This window comes from Delphinapterus leucas, chromosome 18 (genome assembly GCF_059928025.1).
Source record: "Delphinapterus leucas isolate spDelLeu-1000000601 "Yukka" chromosome 18, BTC_Dleu_Yukka2, whole genome shotgun sequence".
NCBI classification, from domain to species: domain Eukaryota; kingdom Metazoa; phylum Chordata; class Mammalia; order Artiodactyla; family Monodontidae; genus Delphinapterus; species Delphinapterus leucas.
Genome location: NC_143146.1, coordinates 2,589,460 through 2,606,848, shown reverse-complemented (window position 1 = coordinate 2,606,848; position 17,389 = coordinate 2,589,460).

The following is a 17,389-nucleotide window of genomic DNA, read 5'->3' as shown; positions in this document are numbered from 1 at the left end:
TGCGCTGTCAAGTGCAGCCGCCTCGCCGTGTTGTGCCTGTTGACGCCTCCTCCCCCTGACATTCTCAGTTTTCCACCCGCCCTGTGCCCGCGTTAGGATAACCGAGCTGGGAAGCCCTTGACGGTCACCTGCGGACGTCTCTGTCTGCACGAGGAGACGGACCGACTTGGGGCTGCGTCAGGAGCGCTTGGGTCAAGCCTGTGTGGGAGCAGCTCCCGCGGGCACCAGGGGACCGACAGTCGTGAAAGGAACGGGCAGCCGGGGGAACCCAGCGGTGTGGGGTGACCACACATCCCCACCTGTCACAGACCCTTCGACACCCCAGCACCCAGAGGATGCCGTCCTTGGTAGGCACCTCAAAACTCAAAGTTTCTTGCAGGAAAGCAGCTGGAAGCAGTAGCTTCTTCGTGACGAGGTCAGGCAGGGTGACCTCCAGACCCAGGCTGGGCTGGGCCGCCCCCCTGGTAACTCTGGGCCTGGCCTGGGCCACGTCCTGCTCTCAGGGGAGCCGCATGGGCCCTGTGCTGACTCTCCAGGGCCTGCTCGTCCGGCCTGGGAGCTGGGCCAGGGGTCTGTCGGGACCCCTTTCCTCGAGCTCGCCCTTGGTGACCTCTGAGGGGTCAGGAAGGGGAGGGGGGAGTAGGCGGCCTGGGCTTGCAGCCTCCTGCCAGGAAGAGGGGGTCGGGGGGCCCCGCCCCTGTCTGCACCTTCGGCCTCCTCGGCCAGCGAGTCACATCCCAGCAAGGGGGCACGTCCACTGTCCCCTTCCTCAACTCAGAGGTCAGGACACAACAGCCGGAGCCAGGTGGGGCCTGCTTGGGTGGGGTTCGAACCAGCCGCCTGTAAAGGACATTCTGAGACCTGGGGGGAGGCCTGAGTGTGGGCCAGTACTAGCCCTGCACGGGAGTTTTGTTAATTTTGTTAGTGTTTCAATGACACTGTAGGTATGTAAGAGAAAAATGCCTTTATCTTAGTAAGAAGGCATTTGCATAAAATCATAAGACATCTTGGACGATGCTAAAATGCTCCAGTAACAACTAAAGTGTGTGTGTGTGTATATGTGTGTGTGTGTGTGTGTGTGTAAAACAAGATGGCAAAACGTATATGATTGAAACCAGGTGATGGAATTTCCACAATTCCCCCACTTATGGGTAAGCTAGAAATTTTCCATAATTAAAAGTTAAAATATATAATGTATGCTACTCTCCCATGGAGTATTGGATCTGAACAAAGCTTCAAATACAGAACAACACTTCAACTTGCTCCATTCCCCCGGCAATAAATGGTAAATCTGGGGAGGCATGAAGGGGAGGGACCCCTAGGAGAAGGCCATGGCCCACCTGACTCAGCCCGGGGAGACACCCGTTTTCTCCCGCCCACAGCAACGCCCCGTGACTGTACCCGTGGTCACGTTTATCGGCCGGAACTCAGCTCCCTGCCCGCAGCAAAGCAGCAGGACGAAGACGGCCACTCCTGTATTAGCCGCCATGTTCCTCCAGCTGCGGAAGGAGGACGCTGTCCTGAGGTCCCCTCAGATTCTCCCGCGTGGTCTCCAGGACACTGTGGAATGTCCAGGGTGTGTGACATCACGGCAGGAAGTGAGCCTGCTCCTGCCCTGGCTGTATGGGGTGACAGAGAGTTGTGCTCAGGGTCTGTAACTGGGAAGGAGATGGGAGGCTGGCTGGGGCCTTGATCTAGTGGAGATCGCCTCTACTCACACCTGTTTCCTGTTCTGGTTCCTTCTTCAGTCCTGGAGATCGTTTGGCTATTTCCACAGCTCACCTAGAAGCTTGTTAGAAATGCAGATCCTGGGACCCAGCTCAGAGCTCCTGAATCAGAATCTGCCTCTTCACCAGAGCCCTGGAAGATACATGTGCACAGTGAAATTCTGACTACAGGCCATCTTTTTAAGATGCTACTATGGCTCTTGTGGGCGAGGAACAAGGTTTCTTCCACCCCCTTAGGTCTGAAAGTTAAACTGACAAAGACAGATGAATGAGACAAGCATACACATTTATTAAATATATTTTACATGAAATGGAAACCTTCGTAAGGAAATGAAGATCCGAAGAAACAGTTGGACCTGAATGTTTTCATGCTGTGTTTGATGAAGAACGGAGAGCCGTGGAGGAATGTGGAAGGTCAAGGGGTAGGAGGTAAATGTCATGAGCAGGGAGACTCAGCAAGGCCTGTTCATTGGGGTTCTTCTTGGGATCCATTTGTCTTCAGAGATGAGGATACTCCTTTCTTCTGGGTATGGGGTGGGCCCTGTTTCAGGGAGGGAGGGTAGAGAGAAGCTCAGAAAAAAAAAGCTTCTGCCTTTTCCTCAAATTCCTCAGCTTAAGCTATGTAAAACGCCATGGTGCCGTGTTTTAGAGTAGCATTTCCCGAACCCCATCATTCTCCCATCTGGAACTTTCCCAAGAAGACTCATAGTCCAGAATAGATTGTCCCCTGCATGATGACCCAGTCTCTCAGCCCTGCGCATGTCTGTGGAAACAAAACAAACCGAGAAAGGCTAACGGTTAGAACAGGCTTTAAATTCGCGTCCAGAGGACAGTCACTGGAGAAGATTCTAGATGTCGGGCTCAAAGCATCTTCAGATGGAGGGAAGGCAGGCAGCCCTGACAGATTTTCCTGGTTTGCAGTGTGAATGTCTCTGATGATGTCATCAGATACTCTGGCGAACTTGAACTGAGTGGCCCACACAGAAACAGGCATGAAGGTTGTCCACACGTGAGCTGCTGTGGTGAATTCTCTGAAGTTTTAATCAAACTGTCCAACTTCATCTGGCGGAGCTTTAGGAAAAGGGCCGTTTTTATTTTAGTGATTCAAGTTTGAGGGATGGGAAAAAATTGGAAACATTAGTTTGGAAAGTTGTAGCCAGATACTGGAGGAAATGAGAGGAATTTGTGATCCAGTCCAGTTTTTATTTTTTCCAGCTCTGTTGAGATATAACTGACATATAACGTTGTATAAGTTTAAGGTGTACAGCACAGTGATTTTATATATGTGTTTAGTCCAGTTTACAGGTAGGTAACAAAACCTTAAAGACAGTAAAGGAATAGAAGTTAATACCCACAGGGGTGTGCTATAGTTTTCCACTGAAACATAATTTTTCTTTCTATAATCACCCCCGTTTCTATCAAAGAAAATCCAAGTAAGACTAATTTGTTTGCAAGATAAGACTAGTCTCATTAAAATTGGCCTGATTACTTGCAGAAATGCAGCAAGAATAGGGACTTTGAGTTTACCTCACTGGAACTTTTCACAAGGGATCTCCGATTGGACTGTTAAAAGTCTCTTGAGGCTAGTAAGCCAAGCCAAGGGTCACCATCCGATTTTGCCTGCAATACCTATAATTTGGGTGAATCCTTTCTTCTAGATGTCCTCCAAACCTTCTAAGTTTCCTGGGCCTGCGAGGAAGTGACTCACCTGGTAAAGTTGCTGGAAACCCTGTAAGAAACTCACAAGGCTTGTTTTCCAAGGATCTGTATTGGCTCCATAAAATAAGCCTTCGTTCCTTAGAGCCGTCTGGCTACATCTGATTGCATGTATAGTTTGCATCAGTCTCAGCTTAGTGAAAGTGATCCTCTTGGCTACAAGTGCCTGGGGCACTCACCTGAGCCCGTATTACCTGTGGCAAGGACCCCACAGATGGTTTCCCGACTGGAACCAATGTTGCAGCTGGACCGGTCCTTGTGGTTCTTATTATGATTGCAAGACGCACTTCAGCAATATCCATCAAGGAACTTTAAAAAGACAAAGTTTATTACTCGCAGGTCCTGGTGGGTACATGGCCACACGTGATCCCCCTAGGACCACGCAGTGAGGTTGTGGGTAGAAAGGGAGAGAGATTGAGCACATGTGAACCTGGGGCTCTGCATTTATTAGGGTCCAAGGGTGGAGTGCTTGGGGTTTCATGAGTTCACTCTTTTTTGGTGAATTGAAACATAGGAGTGGGAATCAGGGCACAGGACGGGAGAAGCAGGTCACTCAAATGGTCAGCTATCCAGGTTACCCAGGACTTTTTAGTAGGGAAACTTGATGGGTGGGACGGCCTGGCCCCTTATCTAGTTGTTTAGCTAGTGACTGTGTCATATGGCTGGTAATATGTTTATTTGAGATGTATGTCTTTGAAGTGGATGCCTTGGCAATCAAAATCTCAGTGTCATGCACTTACATTACAATCAAAACAGCTTAATGTCAGTCACTTACACTACAGTGTACATTCTCCAATACTACATCCAGTCAACGCTTTGTAATATAACCAGTAATTCCTATTGTGTCCTGTTACATGGAGAACAGATTCTTTCTTTCTTAATTTAAAAAAATTTTTTGGTCACGCCATGCAGCAGGTGGGATCTTAGTTCCCCAACCAGGGATGGAACCCGCACCCCCTGCATTGGAAGCTCAGAGTCTTAACCACTGGACCACCAGGGAAGTCCCAGGAGAACACATTCTTACTGACCTTATGCAAATAACCAGATTGCCATGAAAATAAGAATACCCACGAAGAGTTTCAAATTCTGGAGAGATCAGGCAGAAAGAAAAGATAAATGATTCAACTCTCTTTACAAAGGTATACTTCATCAAATTGCTGTAAGGTATAGATAGCTTAAGAGAAAAGAGGAAAATGTTTCCTTAAATCTGGAAAAACAAAACATTAAAGAACCTGCAGTTTCAAACAAAAAAACACCATAAAAATCAGAACCACTGTTCATCAATTCATTTAGTCCCATGTAATTGATTCTTGTTCTGCTTGATCTTGGGTTAGCAGTTTTATGAATCTGTCAGATTCTCCATTAGTTCTGAAAATTTTTACCCAGTCCAATGGTATGATCTTAAAGTTATTTAAGCAAAGGTCACTAGGAGCCTGTACTCCCAGAGTACCTGTCCTTTCCACAAGTCTAAAGGATGGTGCTTTTTTGTTCAAGATGAAGAACTTTGGCCTGTAGTTGGTTGCAAGAGCATTTGGGAAAATCTCAGAGTAAAAACTAGCTGCCTGTGAATGACAAAAGGCTTAAAATGACCGTAGTTAAAGGCGTGATGAGAGTTTGCAATTGACAAGGCAATTTGGTTGTTCCTGTGGCGTACAACGTGTTAAGATAACTTGAATGATTGATAATATTATATGAGGACATACCATGGAAAGCAAGGCTGTTGACAAATTTCTAGGAACTTCACACAATTTCTGAAACAAACTTTTATCCGTATAAATATAACCGAAGGAAGATTAAGCATCACTTTTTTTTTTTTTTTTTTTTTTTGCGGTACGCGGGCCTCTCACCGTTGTGGCCTCTCCCGTTGCGGAGCACAGGCTTCGGACGCGCAGGCTCAGCGGCCATGGCTCACGGGCGCAGCCGCTCCGCGGCATGTGGGATCTTCCCGGACCGGGGCACGAACCCGTGTCCCCTGCATCGGCAGGTGGACTCTTAACCACTGCGCCACCAGGGAAGCCCTGACCTCTGCTCTTGACTCTTGTTAAGGGCATCATTCAGGCCAGCGCTGAGGCTTTTTAAAAATTTATTTATAATACATTTTTTTTTATTTATTTATTTTTGGCTGTGTTGAATCTTCATTGCTGTGCATGGACTCTTCTCTAGTTGCGGTGAGCAGGGACTATGCCTCGTTGTAATGTGTGGGCTTCTCATGGCGGTGGCTTCCCTTGTTGTGGAGCACGGGCTCTAGGCGTGCGGGCTTCAGTAGTTGTGGCACTTGGGCTCAGTAGTTGTGGCTCACGGTCTCCAGAGCACAGGCTCAGCAGTTGTGGCGCATGCACTTGGATGCTCCTTGGCATGTGGGATCCTCCCGGACCAGGACTCGAACCCGTGTCCCCTGCATTGGCAGGAGGATTCTTAACCACTGCGCCACCAGGGAAGCCCAGCGCTGAGGCTTTTTTGTGTGTGTGTTCTTCTTTCAGTCTGATCCATAGGGACCAATAGAACATTTGTTTTAGGGCGAGCTGTCACTAAAAATTCTTTTTAAATATAAAAGCGTTTCCAATTCCAAGTATGTCCTCTGGCCATTGATAACTTAAGACCTCCAGAGACACCTGTTCCAAAATGGGACTCAAAACCAGCGAGCCTTCTGATGGCTTAATCCTGGACGCAAGAGGTGTCCTCACAGAGGCTGCAGGAGGTGCGGGCCCCACGATCCAGGTCCCTCTCAAAGAGCGACCTTCTTTATTTCACGACAGGCAGTGAGAATGGTGTTTGTGAAATCGCCTGTCTCTGGTCGGCCACAGAAGTGAGAAGGGCCAGCTAGTCTGTGATGCTGGGCCCGCAGCACTGAGATGGTACTTGCAGGGCTGACAAGGGAAGGAGGGAAGAGGCAACAAGGCAACCAGGGCTGAGAACTGAGTTTAGACGAACACCCCTGAGAGCGGGCACCGTCGGACAGAAAGTGCTGCTGTGCGCCCGGCGTCCCGAGGCCCAGCTGATGGCTCATCTGCTGCAGGGGCAGCCCTGACAGCCTGTGCCCCCCCCCGCAGGTGGAAAACCAGAGAGAGCGTCCTCTCGCGGGATTCCAGCCGAGCTCTCAATACACTAAACGAGATGGAAGGAGAAGCTGCTTCTGCTTGTGAATCGCAGCAAAGTCTATCCAAACAGGTGCTGGTGTGGCGAAAACCGTAAACTCGCTGGTCTGTGAGGCTGCTTCCAGGACCTATGTCTGTGTCCTTCCCTATGATTCTCCTTCTTATGACAAACGACACAAAAGACAGAGACTAAGGAAAATGATGGCTCTCCTTGGGAGGGAAAATAGCAATAACAAGAGTGCTCAAACCCGAATTCATAAGACGTTACACTCCAAGGACTGATTACCACAGACGTGTTCTTCTGATCCAGATTTGGAAAGGAAAAGACAAGGGGTGGCTCTTGTCACCCTCACTCGGCCAGACTCTGAGCAGGAATCCGGGATTCTTACTTTGCCAGGTTTTTCAGATGTCCCACGACCTCAGGGACCGCCTACAGAGTGATGGAGAAGTCCCAGCCCATGCCAAAACTGTTGGGGAGGAAAAACGTTTCCTAAGCCCTCTTAGGAAATGTCACTAAGGCCTGCAAATTAAACTATCAAAAGACAGACTAACAGGAGGAAAGATATGCAATTTTTATCAATATTTGTGTGCACGGGAGTCCACAGAAAAGGAGCAATACTCACGGAAGAAGTTAGCCTTGGGGGCTTAGATACCATTTTAACAAAGGAAAGGGCGTTTGGACATCAAGGGATGGTAAATCATGGAGAAGCAACTGGGAAATATTGGTACAGGGCGGAATGAATGGAAGATGAGCGCTTGTTCTTTTTAAGATTTCTTTTTGATGTGGACCATTTTAAAAATCTTTATTGAATGTGTTACAATATTGCTGCTTTTTTATGTTTTGTTTTTTTGGCTGTGAGGCATGTAGGATCTTAGCTCCCCGACAAGAGATCAAACCCACACCCCCTGCATTGGAAGGCAAAGTCGTAACCACTGGACCACCGGGGAGGTCCCTAGATGAGGGTTTTTATGGTGAAGTCTCCAGTATGATTCTCTACCTCCCACGATAAGAGTGCTGTCCTCTTCCTGGTATGGGGGAGAGAGTTACCTTCACAGAGGGAGATTTATGCCCTGACTTTAGGGACTTAAGGAGAGGCTGGAGAGCTCTTCCTGCATCTGCTGATTCTTGATCGTCTTCAGCTCAAAATAATCCTTCTCCGTAAGTGGCATGTTCTGCTACCCTTCAACCATTAGACGGTATGTCTGTAGGTCACCAGATTCATCAATTAAAGATAGCTCTCAAAGCACATTTGCAGTTGTTTTCACTTATGAAAATGTCCAGTGGGTCCATAATTTGGCAATAGCCATATAATCAATTGCTTTAAAACAGAAGTGATGCTGGCTATTATAATGTAAACTGTTCTCTAAATGAAAGAATTGAAGGACTGCAGTTGGAGAAGTGCACGAGCAGCGGTTAACGTGCTGCTTCTGGCAAAGACGTGTCCCAGCTTACAGCCTTCTTCCGGGTGTGCGTTGCGGTGTTTAATCAGGCGCGTGCGTGCGCTCAGGTGCTGGGACGCTGCCCTGTTAACTGCTGAGCTGTGCACTTTCCACTGTGGTTGTGTCTCTCCAAGCTTCTCTTTCTCCTGCTCTTTCTCTGGTCTCCGCAATCTGTATCATTGTCTTCTTGCTTTTGTCCTCAGAAAGCTTTAAACAGAGTTGCTGGGAAAGATCAACTGTCAGAGTCACCAAGTTCTGATGCTTCACGGATTAACTGTAGGGACTGGTTATGTGGATGCTGTAAAGGCAGGAAGGGACCTGGGTCTCGCACGGAGGCCACGTGGGCTGTGGCCAGTGGCCCTTCCTCCCTGGGGAGGGTCCACGGGAGGCGAGTCCGAGCAGACCAGCCCTGCGACTACCCAGCCCGAGGCTGCTGGTGGTGCCGGGTGCTGTGTTTGGGCACCCCAGCCTTGACCTCAATGGGTCAAAATAGCTCTGCATTCCCAGGACCCCTGTACCGGGAATTCTAAGTGTGGGCAAGAAAAGTGAAATGCCACCTCTGCTGAGGAAGCAGCAGGGAGGATTTGCCAGAGTAAGGGGACCCCTGAGAACACCGCTGTATCCATCCATCCATCCATCCATTCGTTCATCCGTTCATTCATTCATCTTCTTTGTCTCCACATGGGCTGCATTACCTGAGAGGATCGTGTGTCAGTGTTGCTGTTAAGGAAATCAGATTGGTTACATATTTCTAATCACAAGACATCAGAGCCTCTGACCCCTCCCTTTTGTTCTCAGCAGCTAATCAGCTAAGAAGCTCAGCTTTGAAACTAGTGGCATAAAATTGCCAAGCGGTTTAAGAAAGCTAAGACTTGCCCAAGTTAGTGCCAGTGTGTTGGCCAAATTCAATTTGAGGTTTTCAGATTCTGTTTTGAATCGGTCTCTTCCCATTAACGAAAAAAAAGGCAATAAAAACTGAACGAATTGTTTTTTTCTGCAAAATTGAATATAATACATAGAGCACATTTTGAGGCAGCTTCTAAATAAAGGAAAGGAAAAAAGAAAGAAAAGCGTTGGAAGAATTAGGTACTAATTAGTACTAGGGGAACAATCACCAGGGTTAGGTATAAACCTAATATCTGGCCAGAAACATTTCCTATGTTAACCCAATTCTTTCTTGTACATCTTTGTGGCTAAGTGAGAAAATCATGCCTTTAAAATCACATCACAGTAATGTGGTGACCTGGAGCAGCGAGAGGAAGCTGAGACATGGTCACAAATGAATCTTTTTCAAATTGAAGTCAAACACTTAAAACCAATTTTGAATTTTCTAATTTTTTTTTTTTTTTTTTTGCGGTGCACGGGCCTCTCACCGTTGTGGCCTCTCCCGTTGCGGAGCACAGGCTCCGGACGCACAGGCTCAGCGGCCACGGCTCACGGGCCCAGCCGCTCTGTGGCATGTGGGATCCTCCTGGACTGGGGCACGAACCCGCGTCCCCTGCATCGGCAGGCGGACTCTCAACCACTGCGCCACAAGGGAAGCCCGAATTTTCTAATTTTTTTATCTAGTAGATCTTGGAGGTAAATAGGGCAAATAATTCCATTTTAATAGACCTTGTCATTAATGTCTGCTCATAAAAGTAGCTTCATTACATTAGTGGCCTGAAATGGGAGTGCAGAGTTGTTCTGGACTCTCCAAGTGGTCCAGAGGGTCGATGCAAAGCTGCTTTGCACAAAGCGAGCTGCAAAAATAATTCTGGACTTTTAGTTTTGATTTCCTTTCTATTGATTTACACTCGGTACATCTAATTCCAAATCTTACTGATGGCCGAATCATTCAGCTGAAGTTTTGTAGTGAAGGAACCATTAAGAAAGTGGAGAGGGAAGGTCATACAATTTCCACCTGGATGAGGAGTCGAGGGATAATTTTATTCTGAGATCAAATTCATGCCGAAAGCTTAGCAGAGCGTTGGTCAATGCCATCGTTTAAGTATAAAGAGACTGAAGTTGTAGGCAGGAGAAGAAAGATGCTGAAAGGGTCCAGATTTTGCTACCCCCAAATATGCCACTTTGGCATAACAATTATTTCGATTAGAGGCAATTGAGAATCGTCATACACAGGAAAATTTCTCTGCCTTCCTGTTTTCTGCCTAAAAGCAGGGCATAAATCTCCCTTGGTGAAGGTGGCATAACTCCCCGCCCCATCATGGACCAGGACAGAGGGAAGCAGCCCTGTCACCAGAGACAGAGAGCCACCGTGAGACGAGTCTGCACAAACAGGTCTTGCTGAAGTAACCCCTGTCTTCCGTTAGTTCCCCATATACCTCCTGGTCACTTTTTCACAATTTATCACTCTTTGTTCAAAAGATATAGAAGCTCCCAATTCTAACCACTTCTGTGATTTTTTTTAACTTCCTTTTTGCAAAGCCCTCGTGCACGTTAACTTAAAAATATTAGTTAACTTAAAAATATTAGTAGAATTTGTATGTCTTTTCTCTGGTTAACCTGTCTTTTGTCAGTTTTATTTGCCGGCCCCAAGCCCTGAACCTGAGAGAGTTCCTAGAAACACAAACTATCAAACTGACTCATGGGAAATAGAAAATCTAAATAGACCTATAACAAGTAAAGAGAATAAATCAGTGCTCTAAAAACCTTTCCAGTAAAGAAAAACCCAGGGCCAGATGGCTTCACTGGCGGATGTGACCAGAGTGGGGCCGGTGCCATGTCTGCCCCTGTCTGCCTGGCGGGGCTCCTGGACCTGCTTCCTCTGGCCCGCCGTCCACTCCTCCCCAGTAACTTCCCTGTGTGCAGCTCCTGTCGGTCTTTGTTGGAGGCTCTGCAGAGCTCACTTCCTGTGTAACGTGGCTTCATCCTGTGGTCCTTCCAGGAAGCTCTTTGAAACGCCCACGTTTACCTGGTTCCCGGGAGGCTTTTCTCTCCCCCTCCTGCTGCAGAGCGACTCTTAGTGTCCCACCTTGGCTGCCTCTGGGTTTGATTGACTTGCAGCCCAAGGATGAGTTTTCAGTCCTTTTATCTGAAAGAAAACCTTCCAGGTGGCCTCTGAGCTTTGCTATTTCTGTGGCGTCATTAAAACTGCCTCTGCGTCCACCAGTTGGGATTTTACTTTTAATTGTTAAAAAGATATGATCCTTTAGTCCAGTGGTGCAGGGACTGGCATGCAGCTTTTATTTTATCTTGTATTAGGTTGAACTGCAAAGGCAGGCAAGAAGAGACCCCTGTAAGAATTCACAGATGTCCTGAACCATTAGTGTAGAAAGTGCTTGCAATGTTTGGGAAGAAGTTTCCAGATAGTTTTGGTAGGAAAAGCAATATTATATAAGAAAGCTATATTTTCTATCATTTGTTATTAAATACCCAGAGAAACCATATCCTAACGCTTCTTTGTGGCTAACAGGGCTTTTAGCCCCACAGACTGACGGAGGTAAACAAGTCTGCGTACTGTGGGTGAGAACAGGTGCTCTCAGTGTTAAGTGGATGGGAGGGTGGACAGGTTTTTGGATAAACTAGCAAGAGCTATAAAGGATCTGAGCTTCACACAGGGGCAAAGAGAAGGGCACAGTTAGGATAAGCACGCCTGCTTTCCAATTAGAAAATTCTCACTTGCTTCAAATGTTAGCTGAAATGCTCTGCTGAGGCTCCCAAACCTGCATCCTTGGATCGCAAGGTCGGCGCACTAACTAGAGAGAATGCAGGGGCTGCTTTTTGGACTATCTCTGTGGACGCCTTCAGCCCTCTCCTTATTTTGTTCCGCTTACACTTTTGCTGGGAATTACTGGATTTAAAGGTTGACAGTGTACCTGTCTTACGCTTCGGCACTTTGACGCCCGCCCCTGAAAGCTGTCGTCTGCCAGGCTGCCTGGTCAGCTCCAGGGCCTTCCCCTGGTCCAGAGCCTCCGGCTTCTCTCCGCGTGGCCAGAGGCGGGTCTCTTGGTGGCAGCCTGCCTGTTGACCCGTTGAAGTTGGGGTCCTTTGTGGTCTGAATGAATGGATCTGGTCTTAGAAGATAAGTCGCTTGCTGAGGAAATTACCCTCTTTATTTCTGTTCTTAGCAGGAAGACCTTGGCGTTCGTCCAGCACTTCATGAGAAATCATGGTTCAATTATGCTTTATATTTTCCCTCACTTCTTTCTGTGTTTGACATCGTGGTGAAAATTAAAGAACCTTGAGTGGAAAGTGCATCAGTAAAATAAAAGCATATTGCAATTATATTCTGACCTTGATTCTTTTCCTCCGTAGCTACATTTTTCACAAGATTAATTATATTCTAAAGTATGCCCAGGTCTCTCGGTGTTTGCTTCTAGATGTTTGCCAGGAGGGTGATTGAGTGCTACTTTGCCCTCGGATGAAGTGATGCTTTCGTAACTTCTAAAGGTGACTGAATGCCTGAGACTTTTTATATTAAAAAATTAAATTTTCTTGTTCATACTGATAAAAATCTGGCTGCATTCCCAGTATCAGGATAAATTAGTGTGTTGTCTGTAGAAACCAGCTCTCCTGTTTAAGTGAAGAGCAGATAAAAACTATACATGCAGTTAATCTACTCTGTTCAGTGAAGGCGACAGAATGCTGAGGCTTAGGTGGTGGTGAGGCAACCTTTTAGGGCATCCATGTTGCACTATAAAATGTTTGGTTTCTATCAGAAATGTTTTCATTTAATACTAAAGGGATGATACCCTCATTCCAGTAGTTTTTTTTTTTATTCCTCAAAGCAGTCATTAGTTATATGTTTAAAAATTAAAAACGAATGTATACCCAGTAGTCACAATTTTTAAAAAGAACATCAGCTAATAATTTAATAATTTTAACTGCTCTCTAAGATTAGATACGTCAATTGAAAGTAAATGTAAAAATCTCTTCCCTGTGGTCATAAAAGTTTTGACGTTTATCCATATGCCCACTGATAAAGTAGGTTGATGGTACATAGTTGATAGCATCCAGTTCTCACTTAAAAGATCGAATGGAAGAACTTGACATCATTAGTTTTGGCTGAATACACATAGCACCTGCCACTGTGCACGCACACACACACACATAAACATACACACATGTGCACAGACACACACACCTTCAGAACATTTCTGGATGAATTGACCCATCTAAAGTGACTTCTCCCCACTCTCTCTGTGTACTTTCCACCTGATTTACTAAAGCATATCCCTGGGTAGTGCTAAGTGCATCCTTTGTTTATGTGTGGGTCTCTCTCCCCTCTCAACAGAAGCTTCACAGGACAGGGACTGTTCTTGAGTTGCTCACCTCTGTATGCCACCGAGGACACAGAACAATGTCAGCATGAAGTACGTCATTTGGGGAGTGAACGAAGAGTGACTTTCCTGTTTGCAATCACGTCCTTTCTCTGAACCTCCGCGATATTTAGCTTTCACAGTGCCCATCACCTCGTCTTATTGCCACAATTCATGTGTCCACTGCATCTCCTGGGGCTCCTGGGAGTGGGTACCGTGTTAGATAGATTTGTTGTTCTTCCGGCCCCCAACTCAGGCCCTTCACCATGGAAGGTGCTTAAACATTACTGAAAGGGTGAGTTCCCCTACTCAAGTCCTGTTTCCTACGGACTGTTTTAGGGCAGGCTAATGCGTGAAGATGTTCAGATGTAGACTTGTGTGGCTGTTTGCTTGGTTATAGCCAGGAGCCTGTGGCCTCATGGGAGGGTCCATTCACGAGATCCGTACACGTTTTAGTAAAATCAGTCCTGACACGCCCAGTGTGTGTCCCAGGAGTGATGGTGAGTGAGACCTTGCTGCTGCATTGCCCTGAACATCTGCCCCATTGTCTCAAATGCGGAGGGCACCTCAGCTTCACCTCGACTCCTCAGGCTAAGTTCTCTGTGTCTCTGGAACTTAGATCATTTTAGGCCAAAGGGAAAAGGTGAAAGAGGAAGAGTTTCTCTCTCTCCCTTTACTTGCAAGGTGTTTGTTTCTATTTCAACGGTGGTGTCGTGGGGATACGACCTTAAGCATTGTCTTTCCTTCGGATTTACACCAACTAAATTTACACAACTAAAGTTACACCAACTAAGAGGAGAGAGTGACTCTGCACGGCCCCGGGGGAAGCGATAGGGCAGGCTGGGCCTTCCTGAATCCTTCCGCTCACCCTATGAATCGTCTCCCCGCTGAGCAGGTGTCTAGGGAATTCCGTGGTTGTACAGCAAAACTAATTCTGATAAATTCGAAAGCGTCTTATATCACAGGTCATTTTCTAGGAGGGATATGGTGAAGATGGCGGTTTCATTATAACGTTAATAAAGTCCTGTGTGATGTGCTGTGTAGTTCAGTGTGGTGTTTTTTATGGTTCTGTGTTAACTCCCTAGATTTCAGTAGTAATTTTAAAGGTAGGGTAATCATAATACTGACTTCCGTACCAACCAGTAATTTTATGTTAACTTGGGTTGTTTTTTTTTCTAATCTCACATCATGGAGACAGTATTAGATAGTTTCAGAGAATTGACCATGAGGCCAAGAAAATGAAAGGCTATTTTTTGAGTCATGTTTTAAGGAAACTTTAAAGGAAACAAGTAGACTACTAGATCCATTTGGAGCAAGTGTCCTGTGACTTCTAAGGTCATAGAGTTGGTCTCAGCTTGGAGAGGTTGACGTGCTGAAGGTGACTTAGATGTGCACAGGGCGAGTCTGCTGAAGATCAGAAAATGGTACCTAAATTTTGGATTCAGTTGCAGCTAACAAAATTGTTAAAGAAAGGCCTGGGTTCATGGACCCGGAATGCAACACTTAGTCCACTGATACTCTAAGGTTAAGATGTAAGATTCCATTTTCTAAACATTTTTAATCCATGTAATCATTGTTTTGATCAAAATGTCTTTTTTTTTTTTTTCAAAATGTCTTTATAATTGAACCTTACTTTAAAACATTTGTTTTCTTAAATATTTACCCTTGGGAATAGATTTCTATGAAAGAAAATAACTCTCTTTTTCTTGGCTGCCCTTGACTTGTTCATTTCAATCGTGGGAAAATCATGTTAATTAAAAAGAAATTGATACCACGGTTCTCTGGCACTATGTTACTATGTTTGACTTACTTGATTTAAAATAACTTTTCCCCCTAACTTTAAGATACTGTGCATTTTAGAAATTTTCAAATATAGTAGAAATACAAAAGAAAAATTTTAATTCACCCGAAATTCCATGACATCACAGGTAATCTCTGTTCGTATTTTTGTATACACCCTCCTTTTTTCTGGGTCTATAACATTTTTAATAAAATAAGATCATGCTATGCAGAGTAAATATGTAGTGTTTTGTAAGCTGTATTATTTTAAAATTGAAGTAGTTAATGAAGATTATTTCATGCCATTGAATGTTATTCTTCTGTATCAAGGCATCACAACACATGGTCTATGAACCCTGTAAGGAGGGGATGTGGCCGCAATCTGCCCGCCCTTGGGGGCAACCACAGTCCAAAGCTCGCAAAGGCACTGGGACTCCGAGCCATGGTTTACATCACGTGTCTGTTCCTGGTGTTCTCAATTTGTCCTCCCGTCAGGGCTTTATGATTAAATACTCTTTCATAACGCATGTGAAAAATGAAAAGTGTCACACTGAAGTTATCTATTCAAAATTTTAAAAATAGGGGCTTCCCTGCTGGCGCAGTGGTTGAGAGTCCGCCTGCTGATTCAGGGGACGCGGGTTCGTGCCCCGGTCCGGGAAGATCCCACATGCCGCGGAGCGGCTGCGCCCGTGAGCCATGGCCGCTGAGCCTGCGCGTCCGGAGCCTGTGCTCCGCAACTGGAGAGGCCACAACAGTGAGAGGCCCGCGTACCGCAAAAAAAAAATAAAAATAAAAATAAAAATAAAAATAAAAAAATAGGAATGTTTTCCCACCAGTTGCTTTGCTGTTTTGCTAATTCTTATAGAACTTAACGGCAAAAAGGAAAAATCTGTTGGTTAGTTCTTTTCCATGAAATTACTGTTGTGAATTTGCATTTGTGGAAATGAGCATCTCTTCCCCGTGGGGCTGCCCTTGACTAGGTGAACTCTGGTCCCAGGAACAGCCGCTAGGGTGGCTGTTGGTGGAAATAACCCCGGAGGGGGTTAAAGGCGGGGCGGTTGTGTGGGCCGCTCCTTCCTGGACCTGAGATGGGCGTGTGTCCCCTGCGTCTCTCCAGGGCATCGTGCAGCAGTTCCTGGTGTTGCTGACGACCAGCCCCGATGAGAGCCTGCGCTTCCTGAGCTTCAGGCTGGATTTCAACGAGCATTACCGCGCCCGGGAGCCGCGGCTCCGCGTGTCACTGGGCGCCAGGGACCGGCGCAGCTCCCACACATGAGGCCCCGGCCCTGCCTCAGGGCGGCAGGTACCGCTGGAGGCGTCGTCATGGAAACGCTCGCATCGCATCCTCGGGGACCGCCTGCTGCCCTCGATCCTGGCAACCTCGACAGCCCGGCGTCGGGCCGGCGGCAGAGTCGTGCTTTCCTACGTTGGAGTTGAATATATTTGTAATATCACTACGTTAAAGAGGCTGGCTTGCACTATTCAAATTTATTTTTTAAAGTCTTCATATTTAAAAGATACCACACTTTGTTGAGGCTTTTAAGCTCTCCGTGATATAATTCATATTTCTCACTTTTTGAAAAAAACCACAGTTTCTTTTAGAGAAAATTAGGGTGATGGATATTCATCAGTTAGGATGGTAACATCGTTGCTGTTTTCTTGGCATCCTCTTCAGAAGGCTTTTTTGGTAATATAAAATTAAACTGAAATACATAGAAAAATAGAGAGCATTTTATCATCTTGGTAGTCAAGTTTATCAACTGTTACCTGTGTGAGAACCTTGTAGCTTAATGCACCATGTTTACATAATTTATTCTTTTTTCTCTTCTTTCAAGGTCTACACTTTCACAATTAACTGTTTTAGATAACTTCAGAAACTGTGTAGAAAAAGAGCAGGAGTGATATAGAACAAAACATCCTTAAGCCTAGATTTCTTGAACCATCAGCTGAATCAACATGTAAATATGGATGACTAAGAAAGGTAATGAAGTATTTTATTTTCAAGATTCTGAGAAGCATTGGAAAGAAATTGTCTTGAACCATGAAGATTTCCTTTTTCCTTGCCTATTTTTTCATTGTAAATATTTATATACTACTGCCCAGATGCTGGGGGGACATTTTTTGTAAAAATGTCATATCGAGTCATATCTGCCTTTATCATGTTGCGTAAGTGAAAACTTAGAAAATTAAAAGCGATTATCTTTCCGATGTGTTGGTTCTTTCTTGATTGTCTATGAAGAGACATAGTTCACTTGCCAGGTTCGGGGGCTGCCAGAGTTCGTGCTTCAGTATATGAATTATTGAATCAGTGAAACCAAGAAATCAGACCGTGTGCAACTTCCGGTGCAGATCCAGAGGGAACGCCCCCCTT